Source organism: Phymastichus coffea, unplaced genomic scaffold (assembly GCF_024137745.1).
Source record: "Phymastichus coffea isolate CEN01 unplaced genomic scaffold, Cenicafe_Pcof_1.1 PCOF00043, whole genome shotgun sequence".
Lineage (NCBI taxonomy): Eukaryota > Metazoa > Arthropoda > Insecta > Hymenoptera > Eulophidae > Phymastichus > Phymastichus coffea.
In genome coordinates, this window is record NW_026706854.1 from 1,357,986 (window position 1) to 1,368,636 (window position 10,651).

Sequence of the window (10,651 nt, forward strand, 5' to 3'; positions counted from 1 at the left end):
GGGTACATCTTAAGCTACGCTATTGTTTTCCGTTTTCAGCGCAAATAAGGACTGTTAAAGTAAAGTAAGCACATTCAAGTGCGGAGCTTTGGTAAGTCTAAAAAAACCGCACAATGTATGTCGAAGATGGCAAACGTTGTATTTACCTGAACAATACGTTAAAAATTGAAACATTGCATAGCTTGGGAAAGCTTTAATTTGGATTCTCGTCGTCACCGTAAGCACAGAGTATAGCTGAGGCTATATATTACCACTAAGCTATTTACCGTAGATCAGTAGCAAGTGAATTATAGTCCAAGCTAGATGATACCAAACAAATGTGGATTATTTGTACAGAGCAAACGGTGGCGAGTTTGCGGCTCATGCGCGCGAAGCTCAACGGCGTTTGGGAGCCGCTCGAGCCGCACCGTTCAATAAACTTGCTCGTTGCTCGCGCACTTATTGCTATTAACAGGCTGATTATCATGATAAGATTAGGCTAACAGGGAGGCTAGGCCGCGCCATCGAAGCGCCGGATAATTAATTCAACTGGTATGCGCTACGGAAAAACCAGATTAACAAGCGCACTCAGCGCGTCACTCCTAGTCTAATTCGATGCGTTCGCGAACAATGCTCCGGTCGAAATGATATCACCCACAAACGCATTATGTACAGAGAGCAAAGCAGAAAGAGCGAGAGAGAGAGAGAGAGAGACATGGGAGTCGCTCGATTTCTAAGAAACTCTGGAATTTATCTTTTCACCGCGCTCCACTTAGTCTCCCGCTAGTGTACGTGTAAGAGACACACAGAGAAGACGAAACGACTGCCCCGGGACGAACAACTCAATCTCGCGCGTTATACGCTCGCTGGACGTTTGCCGTTCTCCCCCTTTTTACTTCTCTCTCTCTCTCTCTCTCTCTCTCTCTCTCTCTCTCTCTCTCTCTCTCTCTCTCTCTCTCTCTCTCTCTCTCTCTCCCTCCTTCCCTTTATCCGGCTGTATTCGCTGACATGTGTGAGTGACGCTCCCAGACGCCACATCTCTATATTATACTCGCGATAGTTCTTTCCCTTTCATTTTGCCTTTATATAAAAAATATTGCATGCTCTTGAGCATCTTAGCTGTCTCCTATTCTTCTTAATGAGACGCATAAATTCAGATTTCTCTTTCTAAGAATCCAAGAGAAATAACTTTTCTGAGATTATACGTGCAAAAGAATTTCTTTAAAACACTTCATATTGATTAAATTTATACATGATACTCGCGTTGGATGAGTAATATGTGTGTACACAGAATATAAGTGGTCCGAAAGAGATAGCTAATTTATCATACATATGAGTAGTAGAAAATGAGAGCGTACGTGGTACGTATTAAACTAATATTATTTACACGAAAGTCAAAAGCTCTCGTGAAAAACCAATTCAGTTCCTCTTTGATCTGGATTAATGATTTGGAAAACGATAGTTTCTAATCCTTAATTAGTCAAGTTTCATGTGATACTAGACATTTGCTTTTTTTCTGTAAAAGATTGATGGTGTCTCGAAGATATGTTAATCGATTTTCAGTCGTAAAGTGAGTATCGCTAAAGCTGTGAAATATTACGATGCAAAATTTTGAGAAATGCTGATAGCCGCAATTTGCAATAACCAGTAGTAACAAATATCAGGGAAACAAACAATGCGGTAGCGAAAATACCGGAGGTTGAAAGATGACGGAACTCGAGGAATATAGAACAAAGTAAAAACGTTCGCCGCTTGAAAATGCACAAAGTATTCAGCAGGGAGAGAGAGAGAGGAGGACGAGAGAATGCCACATTCCTCGGAATCTCCAGTATGGCGCCGGCGCCGTGTGTAATTCGACAACGAGGACGCGCAAGTCGACGACGACACTACGCACTACCCCACAATGCCAGCGGATAGAGCTTGTCGATCGCGTGCCCGGGAATTCCACGGCTAGAGAAGATGCTAATATCAGGTGGCTTGCGAGCTTGCGTTCGCCTCTCTCTCTCTCTCTTTCTCTCTCTCTCTCTCTCTCTCTCTCTCTCCCTCTCTCTCTATCTCTCAGCTAACCAGCAAATTCCTCGTTTATTAGCATTATCCGACAAAGCGATTAGCCGCTGATTTCGTACGTTTGTGTCATTCGAGAAACGCAATAATACTAAACATTCTTGAATCCTACGTTGCCGTATATTTCACTGATTTTTTTAACTTTTGTGAACAATCAAATACTCCTGTGGGCTAAGAAAAATCTTCCGAATGGTAGAGCCAAAAGTTTTTCAAGAATATGTAAATAACAAGGGCAAAATGAAACAGAGATAATGAAAAACATGCATCCTCTCACCGGAAACTATGTTAAAGTTGATCCTAGGCCAATGATCTGCGCCACCTTTGATTTTCATCGGGCGCGTCGAGCGCGCAGGTGCGGAATTTGCGGCTGGCGGTGTCCCACCAAGTATATTTGTACGGGCAACCTGACGCACACGTTGCGTTATTCTTTCGCCACGTAGCAAAAGCAACAGCAGCAGCTCGAGGGGCTCAATTCCACACTCTAATTGAGACGCTATATACGCCCTCGACTCGCACGCGAGAGGATGCCGACTGCAGGCGGCCTCTCCCTTCGTGAGTTATATTGAAATCGCTGTGTAATTAGAGCCAGAGAGGGGAGTTGCTAAAAGCGGACTAATCTTCCTGAAATCCTTTTTACGCTTTCTGAAAGTGCCGATTTAGCTCTGCAGTTTATGGTTTACTCACCTGAGAGCGCACTTGCGGCGCATTGAAATTAGATTTGTTCGACGCGAACGCATTAAGAATTATTAACGGAACGCAACCGAGAGCAATGTCGAAATTACATCTGACCGAGTGATTAAATTTGAGTACTTGTAGATCTCCCTCCGAGTGTTATCTTACCGTACCGATTGACAAACTCTTGAATTTTTCACGCGAAGACATTACTCAGCAGGTGGAAGGCGATATGGAAAACGTAGGCCCCCGGCGTGAACGTGCGAAATCGCGGCAAATATCTTTGGCGAAGAAGCGATCGTAGGAGGAAGTTAGCAGCCGAACACAGCAGAACGACACGCCAGTCAAAGAATCTTGGGAAGCAGGTTGCAGCTCGTTTTGGAAAACGTCCATTGCCCGACTGCACGAAGCTCTGTGTATGTAGGTGTACACACTTGCTCGCAGCTCGTGACCCTATTGACCCAGCATAATTTCAACAAAGCGTCCATACGCGATCGAGCTTATGCTAATGCACCCACGGATGCACAGGAAAACGTGCACGAAACCCACTTTTACGTGCCGCCTGCCCCGCTGCTGCTGCTGTCGGTGATATAAGAGCCTTTGTTCGGTTTTCGGATATCGGATTTGCTTGACTGCTGCAGCGAATATCGTGGTTTCGCTAACGTCGTTTATACGATTGTGTAATGCTCGTATGTCCAGATATTCAATACAAAAAATTTATAAAAAAAAAAGTAATTTCATCTTTTAATATATTTTTTTCAACGATAACGTATTTCAATAATGGTTATTCAGAGTCATCTCTTGGTGGGCGTATAAAAACGTGACACACGCTTACATTGGTGAATGAATGTGATCGTACAATGCATCCATACAATTTCATACAAATGATAAATGTACCTCATTTTTCATTGTTCGTTGTTGAATAAATAACTAATTTTTTTTCATATCTTGCATGCTTTTGTTACGCAGCCTCATTCCACTGCACGTGTAAACATGCCGATGAATGTTTAGATCATAAATCAAAGATGAAAAATATTTTAGATCAGTAGTCAAAATTATCGAAAAACAATTTTACACAAACGTCAAGTTTTTAACAAGTTTGAGTTATCTCAAAAAAGAGAAATTTCATCATTAGTCATTATTTTGATTGCGATATGTCGCTGACCACAATTTTGTCGTTTTGTACATTTGTGATAATATATTTTAAATATGGAATAATTTTATTTAAAGAACTGACAAGTCTGTACTTCAGTAAGGTTGCAAACGTATATTCAAGATTAGTTCCATCCCAATTTGTGATGCTTATAAACTGTCAAGAAAATTATTCATTTCTTTCATTTTATTTTCCAAATAAACTATGCTATTCTATTTCACTATATTGAAATATTTGAGAAACACCGTATATCTTACTTTTATTAACTTTCCTCCATATTTTTCCGACATATATCGTTAAACTGTCACCTGATATAGTCGAGATAGATGCTCTGAGATACACTGAAAGCTTCTTAGCATAAACGCATGATTAAAGATAGTAAAAATGTTTCATTATTCAAGTCGTTAAAAAACACAAAATGGCTCACAAAGTAGATTGTCAACACTCGAGACTAACATGACGAAAAGCATCACAACGAGTGACAGAACTGATTATTATCACAGCGTCATGAAAGCACAGGTTTGCTTGTCAAATAACTCATCTTTCTTATCCAATACATTTTCATTAAATTATCGCCGTAACTTAAACGAACACTGATACTTGTTTTCTATCGACGGTTGAGTACAAGTAAGAATTACTGGTAGCCAAACGAGGGCATCGCAGAGATAGGAACTCCCGCAGTGAATTCAGATAACAGTACCGGCCCACACAATGCGCCTCGTCGAAAAATACCGAGTATTCAATTAGAAGAGAAGAGAAGAAAAAGATAAAAAGCGAGCGACAGGACCACCGAGAGAAGAAAGCTTCGGCTATAGGAGCAAAAGCAGCAGGAGATCGGAGCAATGAGATAGCTCCTTCGACGTGTATCGATCACCACCGATATAGCGTGTTATGTACGTATATGCATGCTCGCGCGTACGTACTGGCAAATGGCATGTGCGCATTGCTACTTTGGATGCCCCCACGCAAATTACAAGTTGATTTAACGAGATATTAACGGCTAATAAAAGTGCGTGTGCTCAAAATTTACGAGCTGGCAATTGTTATATTTTACTGTGATGCATTTGCCATTTATTTTTATCGAAAAGATGAACAAGTTTCAAGATAAAAACGGATACTTTTTTATTCGTGACTTTGTTCTTTCAATTACTATACAAAATTAACTATCAGCATCCTGTCAAAAATACTGACTTGATTTCCAAACAAATTGAATTTTTATTGTTTGTCTTGGTGCAAATAAACAATGCTATACGTATATCTCATTCATTCCTATTGTATTTCCATGGAATGCAGAGTATTAACAAAATAACGTCTAATTCACTTTGGTTCCGTGGTGCAAATTACATAGAAACGAAAGATCGCGCAGCCGGGAATAGGATTTAACGTAATAACGTAAGCGCAAGTGCGCTACGACAAAAGGAAATCCAGCTTCCGTGGAGCGGATAAGAAACGTTAACATCGCTCGAAAAAGCCATTTCACTGTCGGCAGCTGCGAGCGAGCGAGCTCCCGTCCGAAATTCACTTCTCTCCTTTCATCCTATTCCCATAGGCTTGCTTTTTGTTTATTTTCTTTCGACTTACCTTACCCCCTCAACTTTTAGCTGCGGATACTCGAATTCTCGCTAATTTCTCCCCGTCGACGAATTTCCATTCGATCTACGTCAGTTTATCGCTTCTTCCAAGCAATTTGACAAACGTACCTTCGGCTGTTGCTGCTGCTGGCAACGTTGAGTAATCTAAGGCATTACGTGAGTCATAGCCCGGAGCAAAGTTTTTATGAGAAAAACGAGAGATAAGAGAACATTTCCAAAGTGCCCTAATTAGGCACTAATCAGTCGCGACTGAGGTACTTTCAATGCAAAATACTACTGGGTCAGGATCGAGCGAATTTCCCAATCGATCGTCCTTTCACCTCTTCGCCGCAAACGTGTGTACACCCTCCGCATACCCCGTATTATGTAGTTGCACCGAAAGGGAGAAAGTTTGCCGCTCATATACACAGGAGGGATTTTCCTTTCGCGCTTGAAGCAGGTGAGTGAGAGAACGAGTTTTGTACGTGTGTGAGTGGGGGAAGAGGATAACTGGAGCTTCCACAGCCGCCAGAGTCAAGTCGAGTGGAGCGAGTCGGGGAGGCGCAGTGTGACGCTTTCTTCGCGCCAAGTGCACACACATCATACGGCTTGCGTTATAGAGTACACACACGCGCAACCAACAAGTCTTTCTTTGGTTTCCTTAACGATTTCCGGGCAACGATCAATTGACTTATCCAGTGCTTCACAATTGACAATTACTGACTGTTTCTGACAATCGACTTATTGTTTTCTTTCTTTTTTGTTGCTGGTGCCATTTCGCATGCTGGTTCGTGCTTTAACGGGCAGAACATGACTCTGCTCCTCCGCTCGGTGGTAATTATGAGTTTTAATATTATTATTTATTGAACTTTTTTCGCGTCAGATCTGCCACCTGTTATTTAAGTATTTCACTGAACTGCTAGTTCATTCTTCGAACTTTTAATTTTATAAAGAAATGAAATTGTCAAGATTTCATAGTATTATTTTAATATACGAAAGCAGACTGAAATTTATCACTTAAAATATTCATGTTACCTGAAAAATATTAAAATATTTAAAATATTCGATAAAAAAAACTTATGGTTAAAATTAATAATATGCAGTACGGACGAAAATTAATTTATATATGATGAAATCGCATATTATAACCAAATTATCGGAACCTAATAGTTATTTAATTGTTAATAAAATACGATTAACAAAAATCAGCTATTGATAACAATTCTTATAAGTAATAATTTTACGACGAAGGTATTTTAAACTGAAGTTATTTAATAGCAAAGTAGATAATTTTAAGTCTACCGAATGGTTGGTCTAGTTTTCATCTTGAACTCTAACAGGATTCCCATGAGCGTGCGAGCTCATAAGTTCACAAGTGTAGTCGTGTGTGTCTGAAAAAGAGGCAAAAAATGGAGCATCGGTAGCAATCAGGTCTGCTGGTAAAACTCAATACCTGTCAACAATACTCTCATATTTAAAGTACTCCTTAACAAACACTCATTGCGCTGAATGAAATCTCCGTAGCACCGCTCATTATTTTATTATTTTTACCTACTACTTTTGTTATAAGTTCTCCTTTTTCCCTTTAACGTCAACCTTGAAACTCAAATCAAGTCGGTTGAGATACTTTCTTTGGGACAACCACAGTAGTAACGTGTTTACCATCTTCCTACCAGAGAAGATCGGTCGGTGAAAGTTATCACCCCGTTTTGCCAGCAGCTCGTCCCTGCCAAATATGTCGCGTGTCCGGCTTCCTGCGAATCTTCTTCGAAAACTTTTTTTGCTTTTGCTTTGCACGCCCTTTCAAATATGTTCTCTTGAGTTTTAAAAACGGAAATGACAGATTTATCCTCAAAATTTCAGAAAGGAGCATTTTTGTGATCAAAATATGACGTATATAAGTACAATTCTCTTTCAATATTTAGTTTAAATTTACAACATTCGAAACTGAAGAAACGCGATGTCTAGTTATTGGAAAGATTCAATTAAAATTTTCAATTTTTCATTTTCGCATATTGAGTACTTTACATCTTTCAAGTATCTTCTCACGTGAGTAATATTAATTAATATTTTAAAACAAAGTCAATTGTAAAAATTAATTTTGATCTAACTTTCATGGTTCGACTATATTACAATAGATTTATCTAACGATTCGTTATATCCTCTATTTTAGTATTCATGCAAATTATCAGTAAATTTTGAGATAATAAATCAGATAAACCTTTCATTTTTGAGCATTTCAATAAAAATATTATGAGCTTACTATTGAAAAATATTCAATAGCATCTAGCCGTTAGCACATTCCATCTAATGAACCATTAAAATGTCTCGCACTTTCTCGTCATAAATTAATCTGCGGATGATTCTAATTTCATCTAGAAATTCATTTTGTTTTTCTTATCCTCTAAAGAAATTTAAACAACTTTAAAAGCCAACGGTATGATAAGATTAACGTTTTGCTTCAACTGGATCGAATGAGGTAAGGTGATATGAGGCATTCCAAACGAACCCGATGAGAAGTATGTCAGAATTTAAAACTATTCTAACTTTTTTGCGCTGCGCCACCTAGTTTCCTTGTAATACAAGCTACTTTTTTCTCATGGATATCGGACATAGTTTTCAATCGGGATTTTTGTTCGCTTGCCACGAAATTCTCACTCTCTTGTCTTGCTGACGAAAAAGAATAGAGAAAAAAGCAAAAGTGAGCGAAACAAAGAAAACAGGAGCCAATGGGCAGGAATAACTTGATGGAGTTTCATTCGCTCTCGCGGACAATGGAATCATAGAGATAAAGAATTGCAGTATGCCGAATAATCTGTTTTCTCTTGGTGTTCTTTTTTCTCACTGGATGTGTTGAAAACGGTTAAATCATACTTGCTAACATTTGGAAACTATTTGGAATAGAAAAATCTAGCTATTTTGTTTAATTTATTGTAAAGTTTTAATTTATCTGAAAGCAAACAAGATAGTGATTCTGATTAAACAATTATGGATCATTTTTATTTGATCACTGATCCACCTATCACAGTTTTTTCTTAGTTAACGCTATGCTCAATTAGTGTAGGCAAAAGGATTTTTACCTATACCTTAGGTTTTTGTTTACACCAATCGAGCACAGCATCCTAAGTTATGGATCATGTTTGAAGCATTTTATATTTTAAAAGGTAGCAAAGTTTAGCGTACAGATATTTCACGAGGGAAAGCGTCAATAAATCATCAAGACTTTATGTGAACTTTATGTTATAATAAATACTTGCTCAAAACAAAATGTTATCTCTCGATTTAGAGCTTTGTTCTAGATCGTACGAAACTCTGAATCTAATAATCTTTGCTTTAATTAAAGTGATTGCTGTGTGGATGTAATAAAAAATTTTTTTCTACCTAATCACATGTAATTATTGTTATATCAATTAATTCTTAATAATCATATATTATTTTATCATACTTAGTGTATTATTTAAAAATTACTTCTATTAAGACCTATGAAAACGAAAAGTCAATGATTAATGAAATTACTCTAATAAATAAGTCAAACAGAAATTCTTTGAAGCCCGGCTCTTATTTATAGTCTTTAACAAAAAAAACTAGAAAAACATTTTAATCATTGAAAATAGCAAAGCTCGTAGTTCACAGAGTCAAATACCAACGTAATTTAAACAGTGGAAACAGAATCAAAGAGCAAAAGAGAAATAAGTGAGCCCTCATGTGGTAATTAAATTGCACAAGCAAATCAATCGACAAAGGAAAGTTCGTGTAATTTCCTCGGGACTTTTCGCGCAATAGATGTCAACGCACTGGCATGATGATAGAATAGGCGTGTGTTTGCCGTCTCTCTCCCTCTCTCTCTCTCAATAGATACATATATATTTTTTTTTTGCGTGTACCGGTAAGCTGTACATCTATTACGTAATTCTCGTATGCGGAAACCTAAGACCTACCACCGCGATGGTTACTTTCGTCGCCGACATTATCGAGGCCGATAGTTTTCACTGATCCACTGACCGATTTTTCGACTGTTTCGTCTTTCTGCTCTCTGAATTTTTTTTTGTTCTTTTTTTCGTGTATTATCACGATAGTCATGTAGGTGGTATTTCTTAATTATCTTCTAACGTGTGGTTCGCAATTTTTTAATTGATCGAAAGTTGAATCGTCGTACGTCACGACTTGAAAAAGATAAATTACCACGAAAAAACATTAAACATCGACGACAGTCCATTACTCTAAAAAAGGCATTTTATGAGATGTTTAAAAGTGCCATAGATCTGAAGATAATCGTTGAATTTTGCACTAATAACGAACGCACTTTATTGGAAGAGAAAGAAACGTAAAATTATGATGATGCTTAACACTAAAGATAATAAATGTAATTCAAAGAGAAAGTATGACCTTTCGGCGAGAAAGTGAAAAAAAACAATTGAAAACAAAAAACGTATGCCGTGCACAAAGAGAGAGAGAGAGAGAGAGAGAGAGAGAGAGAGAGAGAGAGAGAGGGAGTGAGACGCTGACCGTTAAACGATTTATCCTCGTGTACGTGCAGCTAGCGACGTTGTAAGTGGGGCCGATGTTAATAAGTAGTTTGGATGTACGACTAATGACGTATAAAAAGTAAACGCTGCCGCGTACATATATGGAGGTATCAATCAGGCCGACACCTAAAAATGCAGCAATCTACGAACGGTTGGCTGCCATACGCTCCTGCAACAGGTTTTCGAGAGATGCAGATATATGTAGCGCAGCCGGCGCCGCCTCCGCTAAAACAGTTACGTTAGCCTCTTCAGCATATACATTCACACAGCCGTGCGCGGGAGAAGGTGAATGTCTCGGCCACGTGAACGTGTCGAGGTGTTGCACAGAGATCTACAGAAGAACCGATTCCAATCATATATCGCGTTGTTAAAAGTAGACCGAACTCTCGGCATATTTTGCATTATAGTGATATTAACTATATCTTACTTATAAATTTGAATAAAGTGGAAAGCATTTAAAGAGGAAGATTCGATATATAGCATTAATGGTTTTCCCTTCTTCAGAATCGATAATCGAAGGGAAACAACGCTTCGCGTTGAATCGAGCGTGTCGATTTCACTAGTTCTTCACTCGAAAACAATGGAATACGACGCATGTACGGTACATTTGCTGGGGATATCGGAAAAAAATAAGAAAAATAGTAGTATTAGCACGTTATATCGACCTCTAGGTTATCAGCCGGCCT